The sequence below is a fragment of the Schistocerca gregaria genome, chromosome X, assembly GCF_023897955.1.
Source record: "Schistocerca gregaria isolate iqSchGreg1 chromosome X, iqSchGreg1.2, whole genome shotgun sequence".
NCBI classification, from domain to species: domain Eukaryota; kingdom Metazoa; phylum Arthropoda; class Insecta; order Orthoptera; family Acrididae; genus Schistocerca; species Schistocerca gregaria.
The window spans coordinates 422095544-422116711 of NC_064931.1; the positions used below are offsets into that span (position 1 = coordinate 422095544).

At 37.9% G+C, this 21168-nt stretch overlaps 1 long non-coding RNA gene across 1 annotated transcript in view; it reads left to right on the forward strand.

Moving 5' to 3' along the window:
* LOC126299394 (uncharacterized) overlaps positions 1-21168 on the forward strand; it is a 68504-nt gene that overhangs the window by 17891 nt on the left and 29445 nt on the right. Inside the window, exon 2 of the long non-coding RNA XR_007552795.1 lies at positions 13925-13998. This is a non-coding gene — a long non-coding RNA (uncharacterized LOC126299394). The remainder of the gene's footprint in view (positions 1-13924; positions 13999-21168) is intronic.

The window sequence follows — 21168 nt, forward strand, 5'->3', positions numbered from 1 at the left end:
CCATCTCACATCTGTCCCCATGTCCACAAACGATTTTAAAGCAGAGTTAGATACAATAAAATTTATTGCCTCAACCAGTGTTTACAATCCAGTTCTGGTCGACCACATCTTCCATTGGAAACAAAAACTGAAAACTGTACCCTTCCTCTATGTCCACCTGCTGCCCCTTCCACTGCCTACAAGGAGTGGTGTACAGGAGAGGTATCACAGATTGTAGCAAAAATACTGAAACCTTGCAAGTATAGGTTCTTCTACTATATTAAGAACACCACAGCCCAGTGTGCATAGATAAGACTCAGTTATTAGATAGAAGTGGGGTATACAAAATAACCTGTTCTGATTGTTATGAGTTATATATCACTCAGTCAGACAGAGACATTGCAACTAGGCTGACTGAACATGAACATAGGAGGAGGTTGCTGAATTATGACTCCACATTTGCTGAGCACATACTGGGGGACAGCCACAACTACCAACCAGATTCCCACATCATTCACATAATAAACATAGGCCAAAAACTCAATCTTCTGGAAGGTCTGAAAATTAACAAACATCAGGTTCACAGTCCAGATCTAATCTTAGACCATCAGACTCAGCTTAATACTTCCACTCTTCTATACTTCACATAATCCTCTTAATTTTTCATTACTTCCCACACTGTCTGTTGCCTCCTATTCCCCCATTTTCTGGTATTCACCGAGTTCTTTTATTTTATCGCTATTGCATATGTAGTCCATACATTCCATGATTACAATTGAAAACTCTTTCTTTTAATTGGTTTGTGTCTCACTCATCATGTTTCATACCTCTTAAAGTAGCCTTGTCAAGTACTAATTTTATTTTATTTCATTGTTTTTGTTTGTCAGTGTTAACTCTTATGTAAGCATGCTTGTCCAGTTTTGTGTTAAGGTTTTTTTCCTGTATACTCCATTTATATTTATTTATTGTTCAACTTTTTACCTTTCACTTTTGACTACCATCACAGTGTCAAAGGTTATTTTCCATGCATTTGTGCTTCAGCCTAGATGTGTAACTTCTTTTCCCATACCGTTTACAAACATTGTAACTTTTTTGGTGATAATAGTCAGCAAATGTCTGATTATGGCCTTGTAAGCTGAAAACCAGCTAACATAATAAATTAGTACTGTAGAACAAAAGTGAACCAGTGCTTTTCATTTATTGTAATGTTGTTCTACAAAGAACTAAAGGAAGATTCAGTTAACGTGATAGAATATAAGAGTGCAGATGTGATAGGGGTAAAGAAAGAGACAGATTCAGGGGAGAGTTTCTAGTATGGGCCTGAGGATTTGAGGAGGGACTGAAGATCCTGTTGCATATTTGGAATGGGGTCACTGTGGCAGTGTTTGTAGGCAGACAAATACTACAGCTGGCAGAGTACCTCTGCCAGGTAATCCCTGAGATTCAAAACCACAGTGGTGGAGCTTTTGTTTTCAGGTAGTATTATAGTATCAGAATCATTTTTTACTTTTAAAATCTGATCAAATATAATTGAATATTTGTACAGCTTTTTTTAGACAGTATTTCATTATAGATACAGTAATGAAGCATCTACAAAAAGTCTGAGATTACTATTAATATTTCACCATGTTATTGATATACAAAATGAACAGCAAGGACCCCAACATAATTTTCTGGAACACACCAGAATTTACTTCTACATCTTTTGTTGACTCTCCATCCAAGATAACATTTTGTGTACTCCCTATAAAGAAATCTTGAATCCAGTCACAAATTTTCTATGAAAACATTTATGTCTATACTTTTCCTAATAAGGCTTCGTGATGTGCAGACACAGTGAAGAAATACTAAATTTAACTGAGTGCTATGAGTCATGGCTTCCAATGTCATGTAAAAAAGCACAAGGTAGGCTTTGCATGACCCGTGATTTTGGAAACCATGTTGGTTGGCATGGAGTTAGTCATTCTCTTTCACATACCTCAATTCCGAATAAGTCCTGAGATTCTACATCATATGGCTGTCAAAAATATTAATGGCATGCTTAAAGGTGGAGTGAGGCTTAACTTCAAAATAGAAATCAGTGGGTACTGCTATGAGAATGCTTCATTTGTAGCACATGTGTTTGTCACTAAGCTGTAAAATTGTTCAAATAAAATTTATTTTCGTAGTTGAAGTGCTTGATGTATAAGTATAAACTGAATTTATTTTGACTTTTAGTTAACACTAACTACAAATATTACTAGCAGAAATTTGCAGAGTTTAATGCATAGTGTAATTTTCCCTTTTTGCATAGGTGAATATGAAGCTGGCCAATGTAATGCCAAAGTGATTGTAATTTTCATTACATTGTAGATGTGAGTCTGTCTGACATAAAAACAAGTGTCTAAAAAGAAAGTAATTGTAACAACAATCAATTTTAATGTGAACGAAACATATGAACCCATTTAGACAATATTGTTTATTAAATTGATTCAAGAACATTTTCAATTTAAATGTTTTTGAAATCACTAGACAAAATTATTGAGCAGCAAATTGTACAGACAACATTCTGATAAATTATACATTTGATGATACAAGAAGGATTGGTTTCAATATATAAATTACATATTATTCATAATTATTTCTATAATTACCAGAATAAATGGACCATCAGTCTTCACAACAGTAATGAAAAATGAGCTTATTCTGTCATATATTGGTAGAAGTGAAGTGGGCAGATAAGTACTATAATGGAAATTCGTAAAACTTTTGTGCATTTTCTTGTATGTTCAACAAATAATTTCCACTTTCAGTCAATTAGGAAAATATGTTAATAATCTAAAGTGAATTATAGCTGGCATAAAAATAGTAAGTGTTAATAAAAGATGTAGATGTTGTAAACTATATTAAACAATTAAAAAACTTTATTTTAAAACTTTGTGGGAGGCTCATAACAAATGGCACCCACAAGATTCATTTTGTATCTTAAGAATAAGTCACAGGTAGCATGGTCAGTTACAAACTTTGAGATCACAGCTGATGATCCAGCAATGGCCATAATCTGGATGATAATTTAATTGCATATCTTTCTAAGACACTGGAATGCATCACTTAATTCTTTATAAAAGGAACAAAATGGGATGCTAAAATGAGTGGATGTAAGTAATGCTAGTCCCTTTGTTTTTAATCCAAAGGCCCAGACACGGTGGTAATGGCCTTAATGATTAAAAATAAAATGGTTGTGATGGTATACAGCTGAGAGTAATTAGAACAGCTTGCAAGGTAAAAAATCAGAACCCTTGTCCTGTATAGTTAACCAGTCATTTGGACTAGGTTACTTTTTAGATACTTTGTATTATACAGTGAATATGTCTTTAATACAGATATTTTCAAAGGATGATCTAGGAAACTACGGCCTAATTTCTATTTTTAAAATACTTTGAAATAAATGTTGGAACTTATATTCGAAACTTTATGTACACATTTAATATCAGCACAGTAAATCATTTTGCTTTCTTGAAGGGCAAGAATAAAATGTGTTTTCAGTGAATTTTAAATTAAGCCATAAACTTTGAGCAAGTCATAAAAGAGCAAAACAATATCTCTGATACTAGCCTTGAGGGAAAGACTTTTCCATGATTAAAGATCATCACATGGGATACTCTATGCTTCTAAATGTTTGCTTCTACAAGGAACTTTGCAGTTCCTGGAGCTTCAGCATTCAGCACAGTTTTGGTGACAGCATTGCAGGTGAGGCAGTCAGTGCAAACTGTTACCCGTTGATTCCCATTTGTTGACATCAAGAATCTCCCCAAGTGGTCTGTTCCACATTGATGGAATGATGCTGCACATGTGGCATTGGTATCAGGTTCTGCATTTTTTACAGTGGCTCACACAGCTTCCAATGAATTGGTAGAACCCTGATCAGTCGTATCTGCATCTGATACTGTCTAAAGTTTTTATGAATCACAGGCAACTAGATGTTGGAATATCATGCAAATCCTTCAAGATAGTTGGCTATAGATGAGCTGGGATAACAAACAACCACTTCTACTTCACTGGGCCATATGTCCTCTTATAGAATGCTCCATTTTTTAATTGGAATCCTCCTTTATCCGGTTCCTCTCTCTTCAATGCTTGTGTGGTTTACAGCAGTGCTGAATCACTGATCTGTTAAGCAGCAATGTAATTTAAAGCAGCAGTAATAGAGACCTCATCCACACTACTGAGGTTGGCCAAGGGATTCCTTGAAAGGTAGTCAACATCCTTGCATTTTCATTTACTTTTGTATACTACTTTCAGATTATACTTCTGAAGCCTCATTGGCCATATCACCAACTGACCTGTATAATCCTGCAGGAATGGTAGCCAGCACACAGAATGATGGTTCCTGACAACTGGAAATAGTTTGCCAAATAAATACTGCAGGAACTTGTGGATGGCCCAAACAATGGAATGCACTCTTTCTCCATTGTAGAATAACTCATCTCAGACCTGCAGAGTACTCTTGTAACATAAATTATTCAATTTTGAGCAACTTCCAAAATTTTTACTCAAACTGACTGTATTCAAAAATGGCTAGCATTGGTGTGATGTTCTGTCTCTGTTTTGTCACCACACAACGCCAGAACTACACAAGATGTTAGCACCTCTTTCAATGATAGAAAACTTGCTTGCTTTCAGAGTTATCATTAGATGAGCTAGTGTAAAACACACACTCACACACACACACACACACACACACACACACAAACACACATTTCCCCTACATGGTGCTGACACCATGTAGAGCATAGGTGTGTGTGTGTGTGTGTGTTTGTGTGTGTGTGTGTGTGTGTGTGTGTGTGTGTGTGTGTGTGTGTGTTTGTCTTTATTTTACTCTAGCTTGTTAAAGGATAACTCTGAAAACTAGCAAGTTTTCTTTATTTTGTGTGTGTCTACAGCTCAGTCATTGGTCCCATTAGATTATGGATGGTTGGGGAAGGAAGTCAGCCACATCCTTTCAAAGTAAGCATCCCAGCATTCACCTGAAGAGATTTAGGGAAATCACAGAAAACCTAAATCAGGATGGCCAGATGTGGGTTTGAACTGTCATCCTCCTGAATGTGAGTCCAGTGTGTACCATGAACCACCTCACTCCGTAATCCAAAAAGTTTACATTCTGCAAGAACTTTCCAACAACATACACTGAAATGCCAAAGAAACTGGTATAGGCATGCATATTCAAATACAGAGATATTTACACAGGCAGAATATGGTGTTGGGGCCAGCAACACCTATGTAAGGCAACAAGTGTCTGGCACAGTTGTTAGATGAGTTGCTGCTGCTCCAATGTCAGGTTATCAAAATTCAAGTGAGTTTGAATGTGGTGCTATATTCGGTGCACAAGTGATGGGACACAGCATCTCCAAAGTAGCAGTGAACTGGGGGTTTTCCCATACAACCATTTCATGAGTGTACCATGAATATCAGGTATTTGTTAGAACATCAAATATCCAACACTGCTATGGCCAGAAAAAGACCCTACAACACCAGAACCAATGATGACTCAAGAGAATTATTCAACATGCCAGAAGTTTAACCCTTCCCTAAAATTTCTGCAGATTTAAATACTGGGCCATCAGCAAGTGTCAGTGTGCGAACCACTCAGTGCAACATCATCAATATGGGCTTTCAGAGATAAAGGTCCTCTTGTGTACCCATGACGACTGCACATCACAAAACTATACACTTCACCTGGGCCCATCAACTCTGACATTTAACTGTTGATGACTGGAAACATGTTGCCCGATTGATCAAGTCTCGTTTCAAATTGTATCAAGAGGATGAACATGTAAGAGTATGGAGACAACCTCATGAATCCATGGACCCTGCATGTCAGCAGGGGACTGTTCAAACTGGTGTAGGCTTCATAATGGAGTGGGGCATGTGCAATTCGAGTGATTGGGATCCATGCTACGTACAGAGGCAACTCTGACAGATGACACATGTCCATTGTGCATTTCGATGTATTTGGGCTGTTCCAGCAGGACAATGGAACACCCCATGCACCCAGAAAAGCTAAAGTGTGGCTCCAGGAACACTCTCCTGAGTTTAACAGTTCTGCTGGCCACCAGACTCTCCAGACACAGACATTATTGTGTATATCTGGTATGCCTTGCTACATGCTGTTCAGAAGAGATCTGTACCCCCTCATACTCTTAAGGATGTATGGACAGCCTTGTGGGATTCATGGTGTCATTTCCCTCCAGCACTACTTCACACGTTAGTCCAGTCCATGTCACATCATGTTGCAGCACTTCTACATTCTTGTGGGGGCCCTACATGATATTAGGCAGGTGGATCAATTTCTTTGGCTCTTCAGTGTAAATACAAGGAAAGCTCTTTCTTTCTGCTTGTTTCAGGTAAATTTAGTAGTTCATTACAGCAGTTCTTGAAAGGGACATGCCATCATACAGAAGTCTTTTATGAATATCTGGTTGTATCAGCACATCCTGAGAAAACTTTTCACATCACAAATGTGCTGAGAAATCAAAAAAATTTAACTGATCTTATTTTCTCCTGATCAGAATGGAATCCATTACCATTAACTACATGCCCCAAGATTGCTATTTGTAGGGTGATGAAGATGCTTTTTTCCCAATTAAGATGAAGACTGGCAGTATGAATACACTTCAACAAAGTTGTCAGTCAGCTTACACATTCTTCAAAAGTATTAAAGAAAGGTAATGTCATCCATATAGCGTTGATATGTTGTCTGTCTTAGGTGTCAAAGTGTGTTCTCCATCACACACTCTAAGGTGGCTGTAATGATTCATAATCCAGATGGAATAGCTTTAAGCTCATAGATGCTGTTGGGAATTATGAACAAAGTCTTTTACCAGTCACTTTCATCAATCACTATTTGCCAGTAGCCTTTCTCCATGTCTGTAATTGGAGAGATACTTAGCTCCTTTGAAGCAAGCCATGGTGTCATCAATGCTTAGCAATAAAGAGACACCTTTCTTCATGATTTTGTTCAGTCATCAGTGCTCAGTGCCAGAATTCCATGTGCCATCTTTCTTTTCCATGTGGACCACCAGAGAGTACCAAGAACTCTTTGAAGGTTCAATGACATCATCTTGCAGCATTTTCTCCACTTCCTTACAGACTGTCCATCATTCAGCCAGTGACATTATATTTGATTGCAGTGCTGGTATGGTGTTTTACCATGGACTTCTTGGTCTCTCTCTCTCTCTCTCTCTCTCTCTCTCTCTCTCTCTCTCTCTCTCTCTCTCTCTCTCTCTCTCTCTCTCTTTTTTTTTTTTTTTTTTTTTTTTTAAAGAGGTGGAGTTAGTATTCACTAATGTGAGGTGTCGCAGGAAGTGGGTACTGCGATGTGTGCGGACGTCTGGTTATGGTTAACCATTAATACGCGCTCATCTGGAGATAGATCGGGTCGAAAAGTGAACGAAGGGTAGCGGTTTGATGGGCAGAGGAAAAAAAGTGCCAAGGCAAGAGCCATGGGAAAAAAACCTCTGCGATAGTTAGGTCTGGTGGTAAGAGCAGTAGCGGATGTCTTACTGCCTGCGATAGGTCGTGCAAGGGTAGGCTTTGTTAGTAGTGGGTATCATGCTTGTCGATACCTTTACATAGTGCGTTGCTGCTGCTCGGCGGCTTCCGCTGGTGGCTACGTTGGGCTCTTGCTCAGCGTCAGCAACCTGCCACAGTTAGGTTTGTCATCATTTTGTGTCCAATAGGTCATATATCGGAAGCACAGTGTTGGGTGATGTTGGCAATTGTTTGTGCGTCAGTGGGCGAGCTCGTCGGTTTCCCTGCGATAGCCTGTTTGCCGGCTTTGATAGCAGCTGGTACTTCCATTCAATGTTGCTGATAAACAGGGGCTTACCGAAGTTTTGTCGCTTGTTAGTGTAGGTTATCTTGCCATAGGTGGTTATGCCCTACCTAGGAGTGTTTTTGTCCGTTTGTGCTTCCACCTATGGTTGTGATCGTAGTTACCCAGAGTAAGGATGAAAGGATTGTTCGAGTGTCTCGAGTTCCTGTATAGTCGTGTGGTGTGTTTTTTGAATACTTCCTTGAGAGTTTCAAGGCGGTATTCATTGTGAAGGTCCACATTGTGTGTGTAGCGTGGAGCATTGCTAATGATTCGTAGTACTTTGTTCTGTATGATCTGCAGGCGGCGCAGTCGTGTAGGAGCCGCATATCCCCAGACAGGAGCTGCGTACGTCATCAGAGGTCTAATCAGTGTCATGTAGATGGACCTCGACACCCTCCTATTCAGTGTGCTTTCCTTGTTGAGCATTGGGTAGAGCTGTTTGAGCCTCGCGTGCGCTCTGTTGGCAACGTATTCAATGTGGTCCCCCCATGTAAGTTTCCGGTCCAGCCAGACACCGAGATATCTGACCTTCTCTCGGAAACGTATTGGGCGTGCATGTAGTGTTATTTGTCTACTGTGTTGGTGTTTGCGCAGTAGTTTCGGTCTGCGTGTAAACAGAACTGCTTCGCACTTGTCGACGTTTACTTTAATACGCCATCTCTCCAACCAAGGCTCAGCAGTTCTGAGTGCCGTCTGTATTCATGAATTTATGTTCGACGGTTTCCAATCTTGCGCAAGGATAGCTGTGTCATCCGCGTAGATGACTAGCGTCGTGTTATGTGTTGCTGGGAAGTCGTTAATGTACAGGTTGAACAAGATGGGCCCCAGGATGCTTCCCTGGGGTACTCCAGCTTGGATACCGTGTTGTGTTGATTGTTTGCCCTGCACATCAGTGTTGAAACATCTGTTAGTGAGGTATGAGTGTATGAGACGCACGAGTCCGTCTGGGAAACCAGCTTCACTTAGTTTGCGTATGAGGCTGTTGTGCCATAGACGATCGAAAGCCTTCTCAATGTCCAGGAACACCGCACCGGTTGCTTTGTTCATGTTGTAGCCGTGTGTTATGTGTTCGACTACACGTAGGAGTTGTTGTGTTGTCGAGTGGTGATTCCTAAAGCCGAATTGCTCCGGTCTTAGGGTGTCATTGGTGATGCAGTGCCTAGTGATGCGTTTTAAAATCACCTTCTCAACAATCTTGCTGAGCGAGCACAGCAGACTGATGGGTCGGTAATTTTGTGGGAGGGAGTGGTCTTTCCCTGGCTTCCTGAACATCAGGACCTTGGCCGCCTTCCAAAAGTCAGGGAAGTGTTGGTGTTTTAGGATGGCATTCGTTATGTGTGTAAGGTATTCTACGGCTCTATCCGTGAACTCCTGGAGGACACGGTTTTGAATGCCATCAGGCCCAGGGGCTTTCCTAGCGTTGGTATGCTTGATAGCCCATGTGACTTCGTTTGTGCTAGTGTGTCTAATGTCGTCGCGCGTGGGCTGGGCTACAAGTCGTGTAACCTCCTGGTCCGTTTCAAGTGTGAATACTGGATCTGAAGGAGCCAGATTCGGCATGAAAGTCGCTGCAAGTGTGGTGGCCATAAGCTCTGCCTTCTCCATCGCGGAGTAGGCTGGGCCGTCTGGTCCCTGTAGCGTTGGAAAGTAGTGTTTCTCCCTGGTGAAGTGTCTGGCTAGCTTCCACACGCCAGGACGTGTGGTATCTAGCCCAGCGAGTTTTTGTCCCCATTGTTCGTTTTTGGATGTTTGTATTTTACCCCGTATTACACCCTGGAGTCTGTTGACGTGCAGTTTATAGAACGGGCGCCTGGTACGCTACCAGTATCTCCAGAGGCGGTTCCTCATTGAGATAAGGCCCAGGATCTCCTGGGGCAGGGCCGTTGAGTGTTGTTTCGGTGTTGTTTGTGGAATGGCGTCGGACATTGCGTCTTGGACTGCAGCAGTGAGAGCCTCCACAGCCTCATCGATTTGTTGTGTGTTGTTAATTTCGTGGGTGTCAGGAATGCGACTATCAAGCGTTTCCTTGAACAGAGTCCAATTCGTGCGCTTGTAGTTCAGCATCCTGCGTGGTTCAGTGTCCTGCAGTGTTTCTTCCGTGTGCAGTATTACAGGCATGTGGTCTGAGTCCAGATCGTTTTCAACCGTGAGGTTGAGTGTGCATGTGATGCCCTTGATGAGGGCTATGTCTAGCACGTCTGGCCTGTGTCGGGCCTGTGTAGGCACGAACGTGGGGACGTCCGGCCCGAGTATAATGTAGTTTCGGCCTAGTGTGTGTTCGTACAGTTTTTTGCCGTTGGAGGTACGTATTCGTGAGTTCCAGTCGCTTTTCTCCACCCCTGATTTTAAAGCACTTAAAAATTCATGCTGAAAGGCCATCACTCAAAGGCCTTGTTCCTTGGCCAGGCCAGATCCTCCTGACAGTCTGAGAGTAGGCTCCTCCACTTCATTATGTCTATTGATATGGAGCATGAATCTTCATTGATGACACTAAGCTGTCTTTTGAGTTCCTCTGAGCAAATGCCTTTAAGGATGACCTGTGTATGTTTGTGACATTAGTGATACAAATTTCTCAGTAACCACTTAAAATGCTGATGATCATAACTGATATGTAGATTACTTTTGTAAACCTGAGTAGTTTTCTGCAATCAACAAAAGCTTTACAGTTTAACTGGACATTTTGATTGATGATTGGAATAGTTCTCATTGTTGATGGCTGTCTTCAATGGCAAACAACTGTCCAGAAAAATCTCTATTACAAGTGGTTGTTGAATTAGCTTCATCAGTCTGCAGCTCTGTTCTTTCACAGTCTGTGACTGTTTATAATGCCTACAACAAGTCATAAATGAGAATAACGTTATGACTATATTATGTTAAAAAGGGGTGCGTTCTGCCATTCTAGCATTATATGTTCTTGGAAGTAATTACCCTTTGTGACTTTCAGCCAAATCACTTCCATGTAATGGAACAAAGTCTTCTTTAACTAAAGGTGGTAAGCATCTTTTATGATGGATAAGGAAGTCCCTGAGTTAAATAGTGCCCAAACAAATTGACCATCAGTGATGATTCCAATGAAATTCCCTGACATCTTGGTGATTTGTCCAAGGAGAATTTATGCCTATGGATGCCTCAACTTCATAGACATTCACCTTTCTTAGTTTTCTTGAAATTGGCAGCTAGAAGCACACCTGTACTCTGATGGTGAACACCTCTCATGGTTAGAGAATGACCTTGTTTAGGGTACAGTGATGGGCTTCCTCTCTGAGTATGACAACAACTGTCAGCATTTGACTGACGTGAGTAAAGGTGTTGTTACAGTTGACATTGTGTGATGTAATAGTGTGTTCTCTCTCAGCAGCAGTGTGCAACATATCCAGGGCATGTACAGTAAAATGTTACTGGCATGTTGTTCTCTACCCTCTTAATATCTTTGTACATCCATATGTAAGCTGGATGAAGGTAGGACACAGCTGGTATAATTTCTATTAAAAATTAAATTTCTCCAGCTATACTTGAGATTATTTATTTACTTTGTTACTAGTTTTGGCGTTGCATCAATGCCATCTTCAGGCCTGTACACTACTGAAGTCAGTTGTGTGTGGCTCAGTCTAGCAGTCCACGGTGAGATCAACACATGCTCCACATGGATGGCATGCACTGCCCGCCATCCATGTGGAGCGCGTGTTACACTGATGAACTGGCCCTGTGTGCTGTCATCCAGCACCAGAGAGAGCTCTGGTGTAGTTTAGTCTTCCCAGTCTTCCCAGAGGGGGGCGTGGGGGGGGGGGGGGATAAGGAGCAGCACCAGATTTTTGTATACTGCTTCACTGGCACCACCCCTTGGGGTCCAACGATACTGATATACACTCTGGCAAGCTTTTGACACCTAGCACTAGAATGGTGTCTTACAATGAGACCACACCCCACACACCTATTTTGAAGCATTGTAAATTTCCATAGGGTTCTTTCCAAGTAGGAATTAAATTTGATATAGGGACACTGGTCATTACATGCAATCTGACCTGACTTGGTTGCAGCTTCCTTTTTAAAGTTGAATTACTCGTTACACAGACACATGAACCAGCAAACACATGCTTGACCATCATGCCTAAACTTTAACTCGCAACTGATATGAATTTCAACTTCATCATGCTATTGTTACAGTCACACATGCGCAATATGCAGATCTTTTGAAATGATCCTCATATGAAAACTTGAGCTGGAAGCTGTAACCAAATATTAATTTAAGTTAGGGATGAATGTTACAGCTGCAGTAGTTGTGTTAACAAATATTGTAAATTATCACATTACATAATTTGTCATAGCTCACAAATCTCTGTAAATTTAATTAGTGATTTGTAGGAAATTCAAATACAAGAATTTAATTAAAATCTTGGTTCAGGTTTCCATTACAAAGTTTTTTCATAATTTAACTTAAATCATACATAATCAAGTCATAATTGTAAGTACCAAAAAAATTAATTATTTATGACAGGCTACTTATGCTATAATACAATGCCTTTACAATGGAAACTGACAACAAGAAAAAATTATTGAAATTATGCCTTGTTTGTTAATATATTCATTATCAGTTGAGTAAGATACTTGGAATGAGATTCCTTAGAAACTCAAATGAAATGTTAAGTTCAGAAAATTTGGGTATTAGTATTAAAGATCATCATTTTTCAATGACATATTATTCAAATCTATGCCTTACATTATTTGTTAATTCATGTAACAATTATTAGCTTAAATATGTGTGTCTCTGGTTTTATTGATCACCATGTAAAAAGTATAAAGTTATCCAACTAACAGAAAAGAGATGCTTGTAATATAGTTAAAATATTTAATGGTGAATAAGCATATATTTCAGATTAAAAATGACAATAAATTTATGATTGAAAATATATGCAGAGAGGGAATGAGATAGGAATGTTGTATTAGAGACCTTGTTCTGTTGAAGGTGCTGTGTGTCTGCTGTTGCTTTTCAGCATATAATGATTAACCTTTAAATTGTGGCATGATGGTATTCTGTCTAGTATCACTGAAAAAAATTTGTTTGTACTGATGTTTTTCCTCTGTAGAAAGGGACACAAGTGCTCTGAATTTGTCCAGGAGATCAGCCTATTCAATAAACTAGTACTTCTATTTTAGAAGGACATAGATATGTAAAGCATAACGCTATAATAAACAAATTAATCTGTTCTAAGCTATAGGTAACTTTTGAAATTTTCACTAATTTAACAATGAATGTTCCTGAATTCTGTATCTGATGTCCATTACTCAGATGAACTATGATTTGCTTGTGTATCTCTCATCTCTCTCTCATTTACTTTTGAGGTACAATTTCGTAATTATGTAACTACAAATATATTGAATGTTCTGAGGTGAAACATGTTAAAACATTCAATAAAAAATGAAAAAGTTTATGCTCGTAACATTTTTACATGGTGAAACATGTTTGATATTTTAACTGTTGAAGCACTTTTTTAATGTCACACATTTTCCCTAGTATATAAAAGATTGCACCTTATTTGTGTAAAGTCTAATTAGAATTTGTAGAATTATTTTTATTCATTTACAGTTTAAACAGCTTACAAATATGAATATGGCACATATTTACCTTTTCTGCAATGATTCATTACCTAAGTGTTTTCTGAAAATTATTAATGGCTCATGTCACATTAATTCTGTTTAAATGAATATTTCCCCTGTTTTGTTTAAGTGCCTGGTACATCACTATTTTTGTTTGACAATAAGACTACAGTAGGGGTTGGTATGAAGTGTGCAGTTTCATTTAGTGATTATAATAGAATTTTCATCAAAATATCGTATATGTGTCCAGCCAATTGAGCACTTAGAAAACTTGCTTTGGGAAAATTATTATTTACAGCACAATTTAGGTTTTATGACCTGTGATGTGAAATTATGAAGTTGTAAACTCTGTACTTTATGCAGATATCATACCCTTGAAGATTAATGAGCAAACATTTTCAGTTAATTAATTACAAAATTTCTATTTCTTTGTAAATATTTTAAAAGAATTATGAAGTATTTCTCAGTACAGCGAATTTCTGTGTTTGTTTTCAGATTTGGTGGGCACCTCAGATGGACACTATTGCTCTCCCACTTCTGGTCATGCAATGTACCAAAGGGAACCCTTGGTAAGTCCAGACATAATTACAGGAACTACATTAATGATAATAACAAAAGGTTATCACATGTCCTCTAAATAGAAATATTTATTATTAGTAAATACTGTAAGTGAATTTAACCAATACTTGTATATGTGACTCCATTTTCTCATGTTAAGAGATCAGAAGAGGCATCTATTTTATTTGGTAAAAACTTTCTAAAAACAATATGACATAAATATTTCTTTATTTACAGCAACCAGTTTTGACAGATTTTTGAACACATTTTATAACAAAATATTTTCAAAGATGACACCAAAATCGTTGGTAGTTCTAAATAAAGAAATATTAGCTGATGTGGTCTTTAGAAAGTTTTTGCTTGTACATTTACCTACCTTTATTATGTAGAGCACAAGTGGAAAAAATTCAAAGCATCATTCAATATGCCCTAGACAAGCATGTTCCAAGTAAGATCTTAAAGGATGAGAAAGACCCACTATGGATTAACTGCTCTATAAACAAAGAGTACTTCACCTCAGATTCAAGATAAGTCAAAACCTAGCTATGAAACAAACAGTGAACAAAGTGAAAATGAGCTTAAGAAGATGAGTGAGAGAAGCATTCAGAAAAAGTAAAAGTTTGACAGCTAGTCTGAGTGAAAACCTGAAAATGTTTTGGACTGATATAAAATCAGTATACAGTACACAAATTGTGTATTCACTCACTCAGAGACCATACTGACACTGAAATTGAAAATAACAGAAAGGAGGCCGAAACACTGAATTCAATCTTCTGGAAGTGTTTCACTGCAGACTTACTTGTAGATAGAACTCAATGTGTCACAATTAATGGAACCAAATTGACAAATGTCAAGGTAATTTCCAGAGTACCCCAACAAAATGTGATAGGTCCATTATTGTTTGCACTGCATTCAAATGATGTAGTAGAAAGTATTGGAAGCTTTTTAAGACTGTTTGCAGATGATGCACTTGTTCATAAGAAAGTACTAATGCCAGAAGATCGTATTGATTTGCAGAATGACTTGCAGAGGAAAAATGAAAGCAGGTGGCTCTGGCAGATGATGCTGAATGTAAACAAATGTAACATACTGTGCATACATAGTAAGAGAAAGCCTCTACTGTACAACTACACTATGACCGAGAAGCTACTTGAAACAGTATCTACTTTAAAATAACTAGGAGGTACAATCCAGAGTAACCATAAGTGGTATGACCACATAAAAGAAATAGGAGGAAAAGCAGACTCAAGACTGGGAATAATAGAAAGACATCCAGTGAAGGACATAGCTTATAAGGTGCTTATTTGACCAATTCTGATAGAGAAGATCCAACAAATACCAGCAAGTTTTTTCACAGCATTGTTTAGTTGGTACAAGAGCATTACTGAGATGCTCACAAACTCCATTGTCCAATGTTACATGAGAGGCATTCTGCACGATCTAGAGGTTTACTGCTGAAATTTTGAGAGGGCACTTTCCAGGAATAGTTGTATGAGATATTACATCCTCCCACATACATCTTATGTAATGACTGTGATGAAAAAATCTCAGAAGTTAGAGTCAAAACAGATGCTTACCAACAATCTTTCTTACCACTCACTGCTCATGACTGGAACAGGGTAAGGGGGATCAGTGAATGGCACCAGAAGTACCGTCCACCACACATCATGATATGGCTTGAATAGTAGGATGTATATATTCACAGTAACTAAGCTTTTACAAGACCAATACACGTGTCTTTAGCACGATGAATTATACTATAAGTACGGCATGGAATACAAAGAATGGAAGTAGTAAAGGTAACAACACACCATATACTTGAGGTACTGGGAGTGTGACAGGATCTAAGTCATTATTCTTAAATTTTCCAATAATGGACTCTGCATAAATGACCTTCCTTTGTGAGAAAGTTGACTACACTGTTTTGGTGATGCAGCATGGTGGGGTGCGGTGATTTGTCAAATTAAGTTAGTGAGTGGAACAAGTTGGGAAAGGAGGGTGATGGCTGGGAGACAAACACCAAAGAATTGGAATGTGGCACAAGCAAGCATGATGTGGTGCACACAGAAATGGTGCAGCGAATATCACATTGGCGGGAAAACCCAGTCTCTTAGCATTGTGGTCATACCTTAATTCTGTTCTTGGATATAGAGGTACCAGCCTCATGACCTGCTTAGTGCACTTTTACCAATATCTGTGGGTTGCCTGGTACAAAGGCCGGGGTAATGATGTCACAGTCCAAGATGGCAAAATACAATATGGTGCTGGCAGGAAAAAAAAATGCAAGATGTGTCTAGTGGGAAATTTACAGATTTTACCAGCAATTAAAGTGAAACAGGCTTTCTCAGCCCAGTATTTCACTTTGCATTAAATAGAAACAAACATCCAGTATTGCACCATATTCAAAAGTATCTTTCTTTCTTTCTTTCTTTCTTTCTTTCTTTCTTTCTCGTGGCCTTTGTCCTGCTCCAAAGTGGGGTCGGCTTTGTTAAGATGGATTTGGCTGTGTTAATTGCAGAGGGTGGCCGGATGCCCTTCCTGACTCCACCTCGAACCCACTGGGATAGAAGTAGTGTACCCCAGCTGTCTGCATCTAGTGTAAGTCATGAAATAGTGCGAACGTTTTCAAATGTCTGTGAGTCATGTAACTGAGTAGGAAATTGGGGACAAGCCTGGTATTCACCTAGCAGGATGTGGAAAACCGCCTAAAAACTACATCCAGGATGGCCAGCACACCGGCCTTCATCGTTAATCCTCTGGGCGGATTCAATGCGGAGCCGACATGCCTACCCTAGTCCAGGAGGCAGCACATTAGCGCTCTCGGTTACCCTGGTGGATCATGTTCAAAAGTATCTGAATGATCTAAATTATTATAAAAAATATACAACTTATATTATTTCCTTGATACAAGTTTTGCATTGGGTTCAACAGTATCGGAACATTCAGAATTTTGTGCCATGTTCAAAAGTATCAAAATAATCTTTATTATTTATAAAAAAAACCTAAGCATGTACTCATGCATCTGAGAAAGATACAAACATTTCTATACTTGATTGGAACAGGTGCTTGGTGAAAGAGGAAGAAGGGAATGGCTTTGTCTAGTTCAGCATTAGATATCACATGATTCTTCAATGGTTTTATTGATCCAGCAGCTTATTGTTGGAATTATATTCTATTGTATTGATAATGGATTTGTGTTTGGGATGCATAAATACACTTCTGAGCCCAAGTTTTATTCCTTTATGTTGTATGTGTACGATGTTAGGGAGGCTGTGATAAGATTTGTATGTATGCTTAGTGAGCACCCTCAATGGCTGCAAATGCATTTTGCTTGTTGCAAGAAGTTGTGACTTGCTGACATATATAAGTCTCAAGTTGCTGAGTAATCACTTTTTCTTGTTATTACAAGTTGCAACTTGGTGAAACAGGTCACGTCTTGTGTACTGTCCTCAGCTGCTATATGATTTGAGGTTTTAATGTTGATGTAGATTCATTCACTATGTAATTGTGGAATATGATGTCCACTTTGTGTGTATAAAGATAAATAATTTGGTAACTACAAAATGTAACACCTAATATCACAAATGTTTTTGGAAATGACAGGTTGTCAAAATCAGCTATTTATGCAGTTTAAATAAAGATCATTTACTCTGAAAGCTACTATGGAACATATTTTCTTATATTAAGTATTTAGTGGCTGTGAATCCTTCTCCACTTACCTATGCCCCAATCAGACAGCACCTCATATCCTTTTTCATTACCGTGAAGAAAGATATTTTGCTGTTTTTCTTTAACTATGAAAGTAACCGGTTGTAAGCTACTCCTCTTACTCCATAATGGTGCCACTTCTGCAGTAATATTCGCTGATCAACACAATCAAAAACCTTAGTTAAATGCAAGAAGATGCCTAATGTTCAGATCTTTTTGCTTATTCCATCTAATGCATCTCAGAGAAAAGAGAATTTAGCATTTACAGTTGTTAAACCCACTTGTAAAACCAAGCTATACAATGACAGCAAATTATATGAACTGAAATGCTCAAATACCCTTACATTTACCACATTTTCCATAATTTTTCGGCACACTGATTGCATGGAAATAGGTCCAAAACTGGTTATATTATCACTTTGTCCTTTTAATAAATTGACTTCAATAATGAGTACTGTAATTACTCAGGAAACCGACCATTATTAGAGGAAGAATTACAGCTATGACTAAGTAGTGGGCTAAAGTATGCAGCTTAGTTCTTTACTATCACCTGCTAGAGATCTCATCTTATCCAAGAGATTAATCTTCAGTGATTTGATTTTTGCCTGACTCCTCCAACTCCTACCCTTCTTCGATTTCTTTATTAATCCATGTAACAATTTACATTGTGTGGATTTCATCAGCAAAATCATATACAATACAATATACCTACAATTTATACACATAAAATTAGTATTTACACACATTTTGAGGTATCTTACATTAGTTTTATATCCTTATGTAATTTTCTTATAGTACTGTACAATTTTGAATTTCATATTATAATTATTTCCTCATGTATTACAATGCAGGCTACTTTAATTACATTTATGTTTTAACTCAGATAGTCTGTTACTGTGTAATACCTTTTATTTAATAAAAAAATTTTTAGTTTTGTTTTGAACTGTCCAATTGTGTCAATATCTTTTATATTTTGGGGTAATTAATTATATAATTTAACGGCATTGTACAACAAGCTCTGCTGAGTTTTAACTTTATTTTTCCTCTCTAGATGCAGATTGTATTGGTTACTAGTTACATAGCTGTGTACTAAAGAATTTTTCATATAGCAGTTAGTATTATTTTTACATACATGATACTTTGAAAAATGTATTCACATGGGACAGTTAGTATTTCCAGCTTTTGGAAATTTTCAAGGCAGTGAGCCCCACTGCCCCACTTGGTTATTATACAAATTGCTCTTTTCTGTAATTTGAAAACTATTTTAATATTTTTACTGTTAAGTCCCCAAAATATTATTCCATAGGTAATAACAGAGTGGATATAAGAAAAATATGCAGATCTGACACATGTAGTATGACACACTGCAGTCAGAATTCTAAGAGCATAGCATGCTGTAGCGATTGTGTTACTAAGTATTTTAATATGTTCTTCCCACTTTGACTGTCATCATGCATACCAAGAAATTTTGTGTAGTCTACACATTCTATAGCTTCATTGTTTAAGTTAAAGTTGTTATAGTGTGGTTTTTTGCAGACATAGAAGTTAACAGCATTTGTTTTTTTTTTTTTTTTTAATTTTGTGTTAGTTTATTATTGGATGACCACTCATGTACTCTGTTTAGTGTTTGTTCGGCTTTTTCTTTCAGTGCATCTGGTGATTTGTCATTGATTAGAACATTTGAGTCTTCAGCAAACAATATTGTTTGTCCATGCTCGATGCTCTGTGGGAAGTCATTTATGTAAATGAGGAATAGTGATGGGCCAAGGACACTACCCTGTGGGACGCCTATATTTATATAATTTGGGTCTGATGTATACTTTACAATGTAGTTTGAGCAGCTTGAAATATGTGAGATTTCAGTTATCTGTCTTCTATTTTTTAGATATGACTGGAACCACTTTTTCTCAAGCCCCGTTATTCCCAGTTCATCTAGGCTAACTTATTTAAGAATATGTTGTGGTCTAATGTATCAAACGCTTTAGTTAGATCAAGAAATATACCTGTTGTGTAGTTCCCTTTATCTAATGCTTCTAGAATGTGTTTTGTGAGGTGTGCTGTTGCCGATTCTGTGCTTTTCCCTGATCGAAATCTAAACTGGTCAACAGACAGCAAGTTGAATTTTTTTAAATAATTCATTAGCCTATCTTTCACAGCAGTCTCTAATATTTTTGCAAAACATGAGAGTAGAGAAATTTGCCTATAATTTTCAATTTTTCCTGCATCACCTTTTTTTTAAGACAGGTAGTAATTTAGCATATTTTAAATAGTCTGGAAAGTAGCCATGCTTGAAAGATTGATTTATAATATCAACTAAAGGTGGAAGTAGGCTTTTGATACAGTCCTTAATTATAAAAATGGGGACTTCATCCAGACCAGCTGAGTTTTTGTTTTTCAATTTGCTGACTGCTTTATAGACTTCTTCCTGTGTTGTACGGAATAACACCATTGAGTGTGATACACCATTACTTGGCTTTTTGACCTGAGGGGATGTTAGAAAATTTTCCTGTAAATTTATTCCTGTGCTACTAAAATAATCATTTATATAATTTGTCAAATATATTGGGTCTTTTATTAGAGTCCCTTCCTCTTTGATTTTCAAGTTTGACAGATTCATTTTCCTGGTACCAGTTTCCTGCTTCACAGTCTTCCATGCTGCCTTATTTTTGTTTTCAGCAGAGAGCACCAGTTTGGAGTTGTGAGCTCTCTTTGCTGCAAGCAATATTTTCCTATATGTTTTCCTATATCTTTTAGAAAAGAGTGAGAAAGCAGGATTAGTTTGGCTGTGATTAATGGAGCTTAGGTACTTTAGTGTTTCAGACAATTTTTTGATGCCTTTTGTGACCCACTTGTTTTTTCCTGGACATAATACTTTAGGAAATGGTTCTTCAAAATTTAGTTTGAACAATGTCATAAAATTTTTGAATTTTTCATTTGCATATACCTCTGAGTATACTGAGTCCAATGTTTGTCCTGCTATCTCTTTGGGAATGTCATGTCTATTTTGTTTAGAAAATTTTTTTCTGTAAATATGCATTTTCTTTGTTTCTTCTGGAGCCACTTTTATATTAATGATTTGACCTGAGTGATCAGATAATCCTAGCTCTGACACCACCACCTCACAGTTTTCTTTGCCTAAATCTGTTAATACCTGATCAACAGCTGTCTTTGAGTATTTTGTTATTCTGGTTGCTCTGTTAACCATTGGAACCAGATTGAAACTTTGAGCAAGACTTTGTAATGAGTCCCATGTAGAATCAGGATTCAGTTTATCTACATTTAGGTCTCCACATATGAGAATGTGGTTCTTTGGAGTGGATGTCTTGTCAAGAACATTATTAAGTTAGGAGAAAAAGATGCTGAAGTCTCCACTAGGAGATCTGTATATACATAAGATAATCAAATTCCTACACCTGTATTGGTCCCTGATTTCAACTGCCACCAGTTCAAAATGTTGCTCTTCACTGATTACA